Source organism: Gymnoscopelus braueri, assembly GCF_963280865.1.
Source record: "Gymnoscopelus braueri genome assembly, chromosome: 19".
NCBI classification, from domain to species: Eukaryota; Metazoa; Chordata; class Actinopteri; order Myctophiformes; family Myctophidae; genus Gymnoscopelus; species Gymnoscopelus braueri.
Genome location: NC_137621.1, coordinates 33,736,336 through 33,751,504, shown reverse-complemented (window position 1 = coordinate 33,751,504; position 15,169 = coordinate 33,736,336).

Here is a 15,169-nt window from a genome sequence, read left to right as displayed (position 1 = left end):
AATCCCATGCCTAAATGTAAAGTAGTGGATGTCTCCGCATTCAGACATCAGGGGCATAATCAAATGGTTGTATCTTGCAGTTGGTGAAATTTAGGCATGGTTTTGGTTTGATTTAATTAATTTTAGTTCAGGTTGGGAGGGTAGTAAAGTATCTTGTCCTATATTACTCATGGAATTATAACATGCAAATGGGACATATCATAAGCCTGGATTTATTTATTTTTATTTCAAAATGGATATAGCATTTTCCTTAATAGGCCCACATTGCCTCATGTTATTACATCCCTGGCTGAAGACAGCATATGGCTTTATATATATTAATATACTCTGCACTTGGTCTAATTTACTAATTACTTTGAAAAGATAAAGAACAGCACTACTCTTTTCACATGACAACCTCTCCTCCATCTCGTCTGGTAGTCCTTCCACAGATAGTGGCCATTATTCTGACGGGCTGAGGCACTGGAGAATGGGTAACACTGTTACATGTCTTACTAATGGCTTTGAGACGCTGAGCGGAGCCAGGCTGGGGTAACGGAATCACAAACCGAGCTAGGCCTGATGCTCAGCAACGGAGTTGGTCACAGAGAGCCGGCCAACTGCTTTCAGGCCGGGGGACACGGACGCATTACGATGACTACTTGTCTGGGCAAGGAGACAGGCTTTGAGGAAGGGGCGGGGGGGGGCAAAAAACACAGCTGAAATTAATAGAATATGTTTGGCTGATGGTACACGTTGTTTCAGAGGCTGATCTTAGGACATGTGGAGGACTCGTGGTTTCCCCTATAGGCCCACTGTCAAGTTGAACCACAGACTTACCAGAGGGACTCGCTCCGTTCGCGTGTCATTGAAAATTGCTGTCTGTATGGCAAGAATACCCACTGCTGAATAATTTACAGTGTTTCAAATGCTCATACTGTAGGTCTCTTTTGGTGTTGCGCTGAGGGATGCTGTCATGTCTTGGAATGACACACTAGACACCAGTGTGCAAATGGAAAAGAGTAAGAGGTTGAAATGCTGTAAGGCAAACATGAGTCCCCAGACCTCTCAGGAGCTGTAATTCGTCGGCCCACCTCGGTTTTTATGTTTTGTAAATCTTCTGGATATCCTCAAAGTCACGAGTTAGTGGGAATGCCAGAAACTAAAAATTGAATGATGGAAAGATTTATGGCTTTTAATAAGTCTCTTTGTAAAATTCTACAGCCTATTACGATGTGGCTTTAGTGAGTAATTTACATTACATAAATGTTGCAGTCATAAGGAAAGGTTAGGCTTACAGTATATTCCAGAACTCAAGTGGACATGTCAGGGACAAGCATGAATGTTGAAAACATTTGTAGATTGTGATAGGTCTTTATTTGTGTAAATAGTATTACGATGTGGTCTTGGAGATTGATTTCAGACATCTAACTTAGTAGCCTATTTTACATATATTAACCCACTAACAAGCACAATTGCATTAACACTCGCCCACACAAAGCACTCACTCATACTCACTAGACCTATATTCCTTCATATATTTATTGGTGATGGACTGTACATGAGTATTCATATAGGATATCCATTGTTGATAGACTGTACCTACATTCATTCAGAGACCCACTGCAAATATTTAGTGGCAGAATCTAAGCTATTTACTTTTTTATGTCCCTCCACCAGTAACAGCCAAGGTCAGAGGCATTATATTTTCCCATGCATCTGTCCAAATAACTGCCTGTTTATCTGTACGCACTTGCATACATCCGTACATACATCTGTCTGTCCCATTGTCACGAATGCGATATCTTAGGAACGCCTCGAGGGAATTTCATTACATCTGGCACAAAAGTCCACTTGGCCTCAAGGATGAACTGATTATAAGCTGGTGGTCAAAGTTAGAATAGAATACTTTATTGGCAGTTTTACAAAATCACGACAATGTCACCATTTTAGAAAATGCCAACGTGGATTATACACAAAAAAGCTGAAGCTTGTTTCCATTGTGGTCCACCTTGAGACATAGAACAACACGCAACTAACTGTACAAACAACCATGAAACGAAGAAAACAAAAAAGTTAAAAGCAATACATAGGATAAGAGGTACCCTAAGAGAAGAATCTAATGCAGAGTGGGCTATCTGGGATAGGGATCCAACTATGACCAGTTCATGTTGAGATGGAGCAATGATTTAAGGTCATTCTTAAATCTTGCTAGGGAATTTGGGGATTTCAGGGCTGAAGAGAGGGCATTCCACTGAGTAGTTCAAGGTCACAAAACATTTTTTTTTGCCATAACTCGAGAATTCATACACTAATTATGACAGAATATCACACAAATGTCTATTAGGATAAGATGAAGTGAAGATTTTGGTGGTCAAAGGTCAAGGTCACTATGACTGAAAGTCTGGACACATGTAAAGAACTTATCAACAGTGCTGTATTTCTAGTTTATCTAGATAAGCTTCTTTGACTTTTAATCGAATCTGTGCCTTTCCTGAGTTTCAAACTTGTTGCTGCTATCGTGCCTGAATTTCCTTCTGGGGATCTGATCTCATCACCGTAACCGAGCCCTGACCATCACTTCAAAATCCTTAACTTTCACCACAATTCACTGAGTCACGCAGCAGAATGTTATTTCAGTTATTTTGACAGATGCTTGTTTTATTTCCACCTGCTATTTTCTTAGCCCTCTATATACTTGATGACTTACCCTGTTGTTGATTGACAAGGGTCCACTGTTTACTCCGATCTTACACTTTGTAAGTTACTAAATGCCTAAATTGTGATTGCATTTCCAAATTTATTTAATACAGTTACACTGCACTTGTCCATGACACTATCTGAATTGCCCCCAGCGTGGTATCTCCTCTCACGTGGCATTGCATTATTGGCTGAAACAAATGCTGAGAATTACTCAGAAATACTCTTTGTTACATTTGAGGGTTCTATTTCATTGCATTATTTATTGCAAGGTTATTTGGTAGTCCATTCAGCATGCAGTGCATTCAGCTTAGGATCTGCATGGGAGAAGACCTGGCTGGGAGGAGACCTTCAATCAGAAGATGGACCAATCAGAGGACGCCTTCCTCTCCTATTTAAGAGCTGTCAGCAGCGGCAGTGTGTAACATGCTGGCCATGGTGTTACACACTGTCCATGGAGATGATGCTCAGGGAAAGTTTGGTCTAAATGTGGTGTCCAAAAGTTTGGTAACACCACGTTCTTGACATGCACCCTCCTGGAATTGTTGAACCCGCTCATGTTCTGTTTTGGTACATCCTGTTTGTGAAAATGTTGAACTTGCTAAGAAGACATGTTAAAATGAAGAGTTTCGGGGCAGCCTTCGGCTGACCGATTGTTAGATTACTTGTTAAGCAGTTTGATTTGATTCCTCCATAATACAACTCTGTTGTGATTTTTGCCTATAGAGCTACCGGCGCCAGTTTCTTGTACAAAGCCAACTTTTGATATAGTTCAGATTTAGAGTAGTTAGATTAGAGTAGAGTTCTCTTGTAATTTTCATTTGGTGTAGATAAGGTTAGTAAGAGGTTTAAAAGTAAGGATAGGTTTAGCTTGGTTTATTTGTTTATTGCTTTGCGCCGGGGCTTATTTTCTGTGTATGTCTAAAGTTAAATTCTTGTCTTGAAAATTGTCTATTTGTAAATTCATTGTATGTACAAATTCATTTCAAACCTAAAAAGAAACCAAAGGAAGGTCATGCAATAAAACAACAATTCACTTTTCAACCTTATGTCACAGTCCTTTCATTCCCTAGACTAAGGATTGTAACACTCTTTGACTCTTTGGTCTATGACTAAGCAAAGCCCTAGCTGAGCTGAGAAGCTTGTCTGTTTTAAAGCAAAATCATAGTGGAGTGGAGGAGAGAGATGCTCTACAGCAGAGATTCCCAACCTGTGGGCCGCAAATAATAGGTAAAACACTAGATTTTAATTTTAACAATCTAAAAATATATATATGGTATGTTTTCTTTAAAACCTTGAAGAACAATTGTTTTTGTAGCTATACCAATCAATAAGAACTTAAAATATACTATGTTAGTTCCATTGATCCAAGCTGCAACACATGATTGATCATTAAAATAATCGGGCTCTAAAATGCACACAACCCACCCTTCTGACCGCTGAACGCGGCAGCCACTCGGCTGCTGTGTTAAGTGGTCATTTGGGTGGGCCACGAACGCTTGCGAGGTTTCCAAGTGGGCCCTGAACCAGAAAAGGTTGAATGAGAACCACAGCTCTGCACTACTAAAGCTCAAGAGTGAAGGGAGAAAATCCACTATAGCAGCACTTCCTATTTTGTCTGCTAATCTCCCTGTGTGCCTTGTGACTACAGATGGGGAAGGTTCCCTGAATGTAATCTGTTACAGGTCACAGATTGAGATTACCTGTCCGGAATTGTAATCAGTAAATGCAATCCGACGTGTAGATTACTCAAGTTCAGCAAAGTAATCAAGTTACGCTCAGTTCCCTCTGATTTACATAGCCTCCAAAACTGTTAGTATTTGTTCCAGTTTACTTTGAAATGGTAACTTCAGTATCTCGTTCCCACTGCAAACACTATTGCATTTTTCAAGATGTGTGAACAGATGTTGGCATCTATTAGTAACTATGACCTCAGCTCACTATAAATGTTGTGTTTCATCATCAACTTTGTTATACGGACTCGCACAACAAAAAAATAAAGAAAAACACAAACACAAACAAAGCCAAAACAAAAGGAAAACATTCAGCTAATGCCCACAGGGGAGACTGCTATCACACAGCACTAAAGCACTGTGTTTGACAGCAGCACCATAATGATGTTCTGGCAGTGCTGGAAGAAGTACTCTTTCTTTAGTAAAAAGTAGCATTACCACAATGTAGAAATACTCACAATGTGTTGCGAGTTTGTAGATCTGCTATTTTCGAACAGTCAAAGTAACTAGTAACTGAAGTTTGCCATTTAAATTTCAGACTGCAGTGGAGTAGCCCTCCGGGCTGTAGTTGAGTAGAAGTATAAATTATTGAAAGATGGAAGAACTCAGGTAAAGTAAAAGTATCTCAAAACTGTACACTGTACTTAAGTAAATGTACTTAGTTGCTTTCCACCACTGAAAGGCAGCTAATGCCCACAGGGGGCGACTGGCATCACACAGCACTAAAACACGGCTTTGACAGCAGCATGATAACTGGATTTCTGGAAACCATTCAGTCTAGAGAAGTGGTTCTCAATCTTTTCTGGATCAGGGCCCACTTGAAAATTCAGAAAGTGTTTGCGGTCCACCCATCTGACCACTTAAAGGAGAATTTTGGACTAAGTTTTTCTAACCTTTTCCATGATGTTATGATATCTTAGGATGAATGGTACAGTAGAAAAATGTCATAACTCCATCCCGGGTCCGCCACAGCTTAAAACGTGCGCGGATAGGCCTTGCGTTAGATCACATATTTTAATAGCTTTTTTTATTTCTTTTTTGAGATCAAGTCTCTCTAGACGAGATTGAAATCTGGAGATTGAAATCTCGTCTAGCGAGACTTATTATTATTATTTCTTTATTTTTTTGCATAGTGTTCTGTCACTATGAACGTTAGATCTAAAAAATGAATGGTTGAAATTTCAGTTCCTTAGTTTATTTATTTTTCTCAGTTCTCTGTCTGCTGGAAATGTTTAGTCAAACGACGTGTGGTTTGTCCGCAAGTTCTCTTTTTTCACCATCACTGTGCAGTTCTCGCTGATGAGACAAATACTTATAGTAGAATAATGATGAGAGAGCTCTATCCAGTTCCATGTATACAAATACATATGGCTGAGATAAATGGTAAAATGGTAAATGGTGCATTTATATAGCGCTTTTATCCAAAGCGCTTTACATAGATTGTGCATTACATTCACCCATTCACACACACATTCATACACAGATGGCAGAGGAAACCATGCAAGGCACCAACCTACTCATCAGGAGCAATTAGGGGTTCAGCGTCTTGCTCAAGGACACTTCGACACTAACTCTGGGGGAGCCCACCTGGCCACTCTACCCCTGAGCCACTGCCGCCCCCGAGATTTCAGTTCCTTTTTCTCTGTCTGGTGGAAAGGTCTAGTCAAATGATTTATGGTATGGTTTGTCTTTCCAAGTTCCCTTTCTTCACTTACTGCATAGTTGTGAAGAACTGCATAGTTGTTGCAATTCATTTTCCCATCAAATATAATGTGTTGTATACTATGTCTTTTGTCTCATGACGTCTGTTCCCAAACTCATTCAACTGATGTCTTGTCTCATTAGATGTGGTTGAAAAATAGTAGTAGCTTAATAAACAGGTAACACACGTGTACCAATGATATGCTGCCAGGGTCAATCCTGTGTTAATTCACACTGCCCCACTCATTTGTTAGTTTCAAGAGTTGTGGTTTCTGTTAAGGTGAACAAGTATTCGATGTTGATGAGAAAGTCTCAGACCATGTGCAGGTGGTATGATGTAAGGTATGCCAGTGTAACAATGAAATAATTAAGGCAGCTATTAGCAAAGCATTACTTCTAGCTGTCTGTCTTGTCTTGCATCCTCACCTGAGGCAATCATGTACGGGTACCAACACAACAAATCTCCTGCAACATATTAATGAGCAAGTCATCCCGACACTTTAAGGCAGGTACAGACTGGAGGACCTTAAAGTGCTCGGGGGGTTATCTGATCGTTAAGCATTACACACTGCAGGAGTTTATTTCTTGAAATCGGCTGTCATAATATCGTTGTGGTCTTCACAACAGGATTGATCCCCGACAAGGGCTGACACACTGTAGGATAGTTCACTAGGATGTTATCTCCAGAGTCAGACCCAATACATACATTTGAGTTTATTCCAATTCATTTTAATCGACGTATCCCGTGATATGCCTCTCTCCCTCTCCCCCCTCTCTCGCTCTTTCTCTCTCTCTCTCTCTCTCTCTCTCTCTCGCACGTCAAGTGCGCAGAAGCGGTCAGTGACAGCGTTGCCATGTCCGCTTATTATAAGCGACTTTGGGCTTGTTTTTCTGTAGAGTTGCTTGTAAATATTGGTTGTTGCGGGGTGCATTTTTTGGGCTTATTTGTATAGTTGCTTATTTGGCCTTGTTTCCTAATGTTGTTTAAACCAGTGGTTTAAACAACACATAATATGTATTTGTCCGCAGACCCCCCTTCTGTAAATATGTTGTGCCATCATAGACCCCCATACAAGATTTGTGTGGATTTGGAAAATATTCCACAATTTTCTCAAGATTTTTCTTTGAAAATAGCTGCGACGCGTTGTGAGCTTGTAGATCGGCTATTTTCAAATATCCAATGTATTTGTAAATAGGTTTAAAGTGCTCAAGTGGCCTTTTCTTGGGCTTGTTTTCATAGACCTGGTTGCTTATTTCTCTCGCAACATCTGGCAACGCTGTTCTGACACAACGTGCACATGCTGCACACACACACACACACACACACACACAGAGCTCGCTCTCGCTCTCACTCTCTGTCTGTCTCTCTCTCTCTGTACAATTCCTCTAAAATAAACAGCCCACCAGGCTCGCTCACTCTCTCATTTTGTTTTATAATGTTAACTTAATACAGGAATGGACGGTAATATTGCGGTAGGGACTGTTTGTTGTGGTCAGATCCAGCGACGCTCCCCTGGCCACGGTGGCTGTAATGTGCTCTCATTGGCTGTAGCGTGCATCTCCTCGCAAGGTGGTCGCAGCCCCGTTCATAGTGTATGATATTGTCTGCTGTCCTGTCCCAGACAGAGCTGAATATCTAACATGGTAGTTATCTGAAAACGGTCGGAAAGCCGTCGCAGAGCGGATAATCGCGGCCATATCGTTTCGCGGTGCCTTTCACACACAGCGAGCATTATCTCGCAGATCAAAGGCCGATCTGCGTCAGATCGGGAGGTTTTGTCGGCGAGCGCCAAAAAATGTCGGCGACAGCAATATCGGACCCAATCTCCTGCAGTCTGTACGGGCCCTTACGAGTCACCAAAATCATCCAAACAAATTATTTAAAAAATAATATTGTGAATATTTAGGATTATGTAGTACACATTATAAACAAAATACAAAATGTGCTACGGACATGGACAAGTATTGCCGCAGACACGTTTGTCCGTGTACAGACATGTTGATGACCCCTGCCACAGACATAGTGCTATAGAGCAGAAGTGTGGCCAATTGCATTTTTGGTAAATAAATAACCAACCTAAAAGTACTCAGTACTTTACAGCCTTCCTAGAAATGTACTTGAGTAAGAGTAAAATATTTGTCTTGGAAATGTACGCGAGTAAGAGTAATAAGTATCAAACAAATCTAATACTCAAGTAAAGTATAGATCCTCAGAATCTGTACTTAAGTACAGTACTCAAGTACATTTACTCCGTTACTGTCCACCACTGATAACATCATAGAAAAGGTAAGAAAACCTTAGTCCAAAATTCTCCTTTAACACGGCAGCTGTGTTAAGTGGTCAGGCGGGCTGTGTGCATTTTCAGAGCATGTTTATTTTAATGATTGGTCACTCGATTGATCATTTATCAATGAATCTTAACGTAGTATAATAATATGACAATAAAAACTAATGGTCCAAGGTTTAAAGAAGAAATAGCATTGCTTTTTTATATTAACATTATATCATCTTTACAATCTTAGTCTTTTGCCAATTATTTGGGGCCCACTTACAATATCCTCAATGCCCACCAGTGGGCTCGGGCCCACAGGTTGAGAATTGCTGGTCTAGAGGTAAACTTATACGTAAGGTTTCTCAATAGAGCCTGAAAAGTATTGACTCCTGCTTTACAAAAAAAAGTCATTTGTATCAATACAGTACCATATACAGTACTGTAGATGTTACCTATTTGTATTTCTCTACTGTACTACAGGCCCTTTTTGTTTGAAAACATGGGGCCAGTGCAGTTCCCATCAGCACTGGAGGCTGACTCCTTGGGGGGTGTTGGGAGAATTCTTGTATACTTTAACCCTGCGGCTGTGCTTTTGCTCAGTAATCTGTCAGGAATTCAGAAAGAGAGAAAGCTCAGAGCTTAGGGTGTAAAACAAGACCCGCAGAGTGGCCTCTTCTTCTGTTCCGACAGGCACCTCTGGCTCTGAGCTCTGAACCAGACCTGGCGGTGAAGAGTATTTGGAAATACTGTATGCTACATGGTTTTTGTGTGTTTTGTGGTTTTTAATTCAACCCAGATGCCAGGCGGGTGGGGTTTGTTTTAGAAGAGACTACAGATTGTTTATACAATAATTGGACAATACTTTAATATCAGTGTACTTAGCTACAGTGATTGACAACTTATTCCATCTGGACTGTCCTGATAGGGTTTTAGTAACACCGTGTAGGCTACTGTACAGTATGTGACACGAAAATTGTTTGCAAATAGTTTTCCTATAAAATCAGATATTAACTATTTGAAAATATTGGTATCACCTCTGCTGGTACACACTGGCTGATTAGACAACAGTAAAATCATTTATACCATTTCATCTATAAAATCATAACATATATTTTCTAAAATGACCCAACCACCAATTCACATCCTTAAACCAGGGTGAAGGCTCAGAAAGAATTCCTATTGCTCTCCGTCACTCGCTCACTGATACTCTGTTTGCATAGTGTACACACACACACACGCACACGCACACGCACACGCACACGCACACACACACAGTGCAAGTCCCAACTTGCACATCACAGAGCCTGATGATGAGCAGTTTGAGCCAAGAGATGATTGGCTAAGATTCCATTATTATGATAGTGAAATTCCATTGAGACTATCGGGGGTTTTGTGTGTGTGTGTGTGTGTGTGTGTGTGTGTGTGTGTGTGTGTGTGTGTGTGTGTGTGTGTGTATGTGTGCTCACAATTAGTATACAGTATATGTGAATCTGTGTTTGTGAACTTAAGTACATGCACATGTGTATGAGCGTCTGTGTCTGTATACAGTATGTGTTGTGTTTGTGCTGCTGTAAGCTTGTGTGTACATACCCATGTGCATGTGCACGTGTGCGTGTGTGCGCACACGTACCAGAGTCTGTGTGTCTTTGTTCTCCTGTTTCTGGGAGATTCACCATTTTGGCATACCTGTCTGAAATGCCAGCAATCTTTCTCAGTGGAACTAAAAGGGCTAGGGGTGGTCAGTGGAAAAGTAGTGTTAGACCGACAGACAGACAGACAGGCGGGGGAATGCAGGTCCTTGTCTGCACTTTATTTGCTCATATTCATCCTTGTACCAGGTCAGCTTTTGATGTTGATTTAATTTAATCTAAACCACAAGTAAAGCTGCTGATTATTTGTTAATGAAATATGGAATAACTTCTGCAAAAAGAACAGAATAAGGTGTTATGTTTAAAAACATAACATCTACCCTTGTGCTGTTTACTGTAGTTTGACCCCTCACTTTTTTAATTTGGTAAAGGGTCTCTTATTTCTGCAGTGAGTCTCCTCAGACATGGAAACACTTACCATTGTCTGCTCCTTACATTCACCCTGCTGACCTGTCAGCTTTGACTTCTTATCAGTGTTGGGGTCAATTCATTTCCAATTCAGTCAGTTCCAGTTGAAAAGGAAAACTGCTATTCAGTTGTTAATTGAAGAGCATTTAGAGTGTTCTATCTCACTTGAGGGAGGATATATTAACCTTTTTGAAGAGCAAAGTTCTCCGCTTGCTTCAGAGTTTTAAGCTGCATTTACCCTGGTTTGAGTAACCCAGAGAGTATAAACATTCACAAGACTTTATTCTGAACATGTAACAAAAGAAAAGTATAAACAATAAGTAAGAAACAAAATAATATGCCTTAAAATAAAGAGAAAATATGTAAAGACAATTCTTATAAAAAAAAAGGAACTTATGTCTAAAATGGAGTAGAAAAAAATAACACTTAAATAATCAACACACATATGCGCGCGCACACACACACACACACACACACACACACACACACACACACACACACACACACACACACACACACACACACACACACACACACACATTATTGCCTCTCATATTACTTTTATTTTGTTTCAGATGAGGACATTTTGACATTCCCAATTTCTAATGGCAGTGTAGGGGCCAGGCCAGATGTGCAGCAAATCAACACAGGCACGCACACTCGTACAGTATCTATGTACAGTATACAGTATATATAGAGAGAAAGAGTCAGAGAGTGATAGCAATTATTAACTACTAGAGGCAGCCCTCACATCTAGAGTTTGCACGTCGCACCTCCAATCCGACTGATATGCCCAAATATGGAGATGGAGATCTCTGTATCTGTCAGTCCTTGTCCCTTTTATATGCCCATAATATATGGAGATCTCTGTATCTGTCTGTCCTTGTCCCTTTTATGCCCATATGGAGATCCCTGATGTCATCATTATATGCCCATATATGGGCATGCCCCCTTTTATGCCCATATATGGAGCTGACTGATTTGTTTCCGCCTGATACCATAAAGACACATTGAGGTTTACATATAGGCATGTCTATATTGTGCCCATAAATGGAGCTGACTGTTTTTTTCCCCGCTTGTCTCATATTCACTATAGCTTCACCCAGAGCCATATAAGGAGAGTTGCGTCACCCAGCCCTGAACCGGAAGTTTACAGAATGCACTGGAGTCTATGAGCATTTGTCTCTATTTCAAATTTACATGAACCACGTGACTGGCGCTGTTTTCTGCCCCGAGGTGACGCAACTCTCTAATACAAGGCTCTGGCTTCACCAAAAAGTCAGCTGTTGGGTGTTCATTACAAGGCAGTATTAGCATACACAATGCTATTTTATTTATTTTCTCTTGTCCCTTTGCTTTGCTCACCCGACATGGGAACGTGGCCCCTGGTCTTCCTCTGTGTCTCGGGACAGACAGTGTTGACACAAGGGGCAGACCAGTCCTTACTGGAAAGTCCAGATGTTGAGCTTGTTTCCTTTTTGTACCCAGTAATCTTTGCCATAACCAAGAGGCAGAGTCTGTCTGTCGAGACACATTCCCACCAATGTCCCAGTTACAGTGGTAGCCATGCTGCTGCTGAGGAGAGGATATAAGATGACTTCATTTTCAAGTTCCTTAGAGGCAAATTAACTCAGCCACACGTCCTATGCAAACACACACTCGCGTGCGCACGCAGGCGCACATACATCTGCCAGACTGCCACACACAACAGAGTTGAATGTTTAGAAAATCGCAGAAGGATATTTGAAAGTCAAACTAGAAAAAGTGCTCCTCGGAGCACAGGTCTCCGCCAGGTCAGGTAGGTTATTGTGGGCCAGCAATGTTTTGCCAGTCAGGATGGAATATAAACGGAACCATCTTGATCACTTGAGTATAGAGATAATGTGTACTGTTTTGCATGATGTTTGGACAAAATTTGTATGAGTAATATAAAAAAGAAAAATCTGCCTCCTGGTGGCGCTATAATAGGGCAACGTTAAAAGGGTGGTGTTTGTTCTTCAACGTAGTGCAAATGTACGTGCAAAGTTCCTCCGCAATCGGACGCTGCGTTCATGATTTGCGGCATTTTGTTCAAAACGGCCACTCCTGCAAACTTTAGATGTCAATGTTAGCCAATCAGGATGGAATATGAAAAATCAAACAGATCCATCTTGATCACATGACTATAGAGATCATGTCTACCGATTTGCGTGACATTTGGATAAAATCTGAAGGCTTAATCTGAAAATATGTATTTTAGATAAGTCGGCCTCCTGGTGGCGCTATAAAAGGCTAATGTGAAAAATGCAGGACAGATGTTTTTCCTTGACCTCTAGGGAGTATGCGTGCAAAGTTTCACGCAGATCGGTGCAGTTACAGTTAAAAACGCAATTTGGCCTTTTATAGCGCCACCATGAGGCTGATTTGAGAAATGTTCAAGTGGCATTTCTTCCTCGGCCTAGTGGAAATGTAAGTGTGAAATGTCACGGAAATCACAAGCTGCATTCAGGATTTGAGGCATTTAGTTCAAAATGGACCAATCCTGCAAACTTTGGAAGCCAACCTTAGCCAATCAGGATAGAATATGGAAAATCAGACAGATCCGTGTTGATCACATGACTATAGAGATATTGTGTAATGATTTGCGTGATGCTTGGATAAAATCTGTAGGAGTAATATAAAAAAATGATTTTGCACAAATCGGCCTCCTGGTGGCACTATAACAGGCCAATCTGAAAAATTTGGCCAGAGGTTCTGAATTGGCATCCAGGGAGTATGTGTGCACAGTTTCGCAGTGGCCGGGCCAACGGTGCCGGAGATTAGCCGCTCGCAGACAGATGGACACACGGACGGACGGACACACGGACGGACGGACGGACGGACGGACGGACGGACGGACAGGGGGTAAAACATACTCTCTCGCCATGCCTTTCGGCCTGGCGGAGACAATAAGTGCAGCCGCACTAATTTGCCACCATCATCGCCACAATTTACCCTACATCAATACTCTGTACTGTATATTTGCCACAGAACTCTCTAACCTACTATAATTAACAGACTATTCAGCTCTGAACAGCTGAAAAGGGGGGAAACCCATTTTTTAACCCAAACAATTCCTTTAGAGCAGTGCTCAAAGTATCCTTAGGAGGGTTCCAAGGGGTCCCTGCAGGAAAATGAGAAACATTCTAACCGCTTAAGCCCTATTTTTTGGGGGGGGCTATTTGAAAATGTACAAGCTCACAAAGCATGGCATTGCAATGCGTTGTGAGCTTGTAGATCTGCTATTTTCAAAAAATGAGAAGAACTCATACATATTTGGGGGTCCTTGACATGAAAATGTTGGAGAACCGCTGCTCTAGAGTCTATGGTACTTCTACTGTACACTACAGGATCACTACCAGCTGTGCTGCCTTTGAGCCCTGCTGCCCTGACAAGAGATAACCAATGATAATGCTGCCTCCAGCACTATGGTCTTCTCTGTTTGAATGAAGACAAATAAATCCATCCCTGAAGCCATCTGTGGCCATGACCTCTCTGCCCCACTTCCCATGTAGGCTATATATCATTGCTGTGGGGCAGAAACCTTACCGTTACTTTTCAGGAAATGGAAAAAAAGAACCTGTGTTCCACTGGACCCAATGTAGTCTGTAGTCACAAGCTCATGTTTCATTGATTAAATATTTAATTACCCACAGACAGTCCTAACCTATCCCTGTTTTTAGCATGAAAAATCAAAAACATTCAAAAGTAGAGAAAATGGCTGATCTACAAGTTCATAGGGTATTCATTTATTAAATCATAAAAAGGTGAAATACGGAGAAACAAGGTTTTTGCTCGAAAGTTATGATATGAAGAATGTTAACGGCAAGAAGCGAGCAATGTTACTGTTAATTTAACACTGTATACAGAATATGCACATACAGATGGGTGACAAATTAAAGAAAATCCCAGAATAACTGAGTGGCGAAACGCAACGACTGCATCTGCCGGTGAAATGCATCTGCCACCTGCATCTACAGGTGAAATGCATGATACATCCTATCATGCTGTAAAAATGAAGAAGAGTAAGTGACTGATTATCTGATCCGACTGGCAGCAAGATTAAAAGTCTGTTGACAACTACATGGAGGATATTATAGATATTATAGTGTGGTTGCAGTGCATAACCCCTCATTACAAAGATACATGCACATTTAAGAGAGTTCAGTGGTATAAAAACCACTGGTTTACAGAGATGTGGAAACAGGTGATAATATGGTCAGATGAGTCATCCTTCACCATATATACTCCATAAGTGGACGAGAGTTTATGTGGTGTGCTGTGAGAGGCATTTTCCTGGCATTATTTGGGTCCACTTGTCCCCTTAATGCAGTGGTTCTCAACCTTTTCTGGATCAGGTCCCACTTGAAAATCTCAAAAGCGTTCGCGGCCCACCCATCCGACCACTTAAGTGTTAAGTGGTCACTGGTCAGATGGGTGGGTCGCGTGCATTTTCTTTTTTTTGTAATAACTTTTTATTGACTTTTTCTTTTTTTCACAGAAAGTTGTGTCATAATCGTATTCAAATAAACAAACTGGCAAAAGTGCATTTTCAATATACTTTAAGTTCCCATTTATCACAATGAACTAATTTTTAAAGGTTTCAAAGAAACATACCATAAAGGGGTTTCCAATAAAATCTTAGTGTTTTGCCAATTATTTAAGGGCCCACTTGCAATATTCCCACGGCCCACCAGTGAGCCCTAGC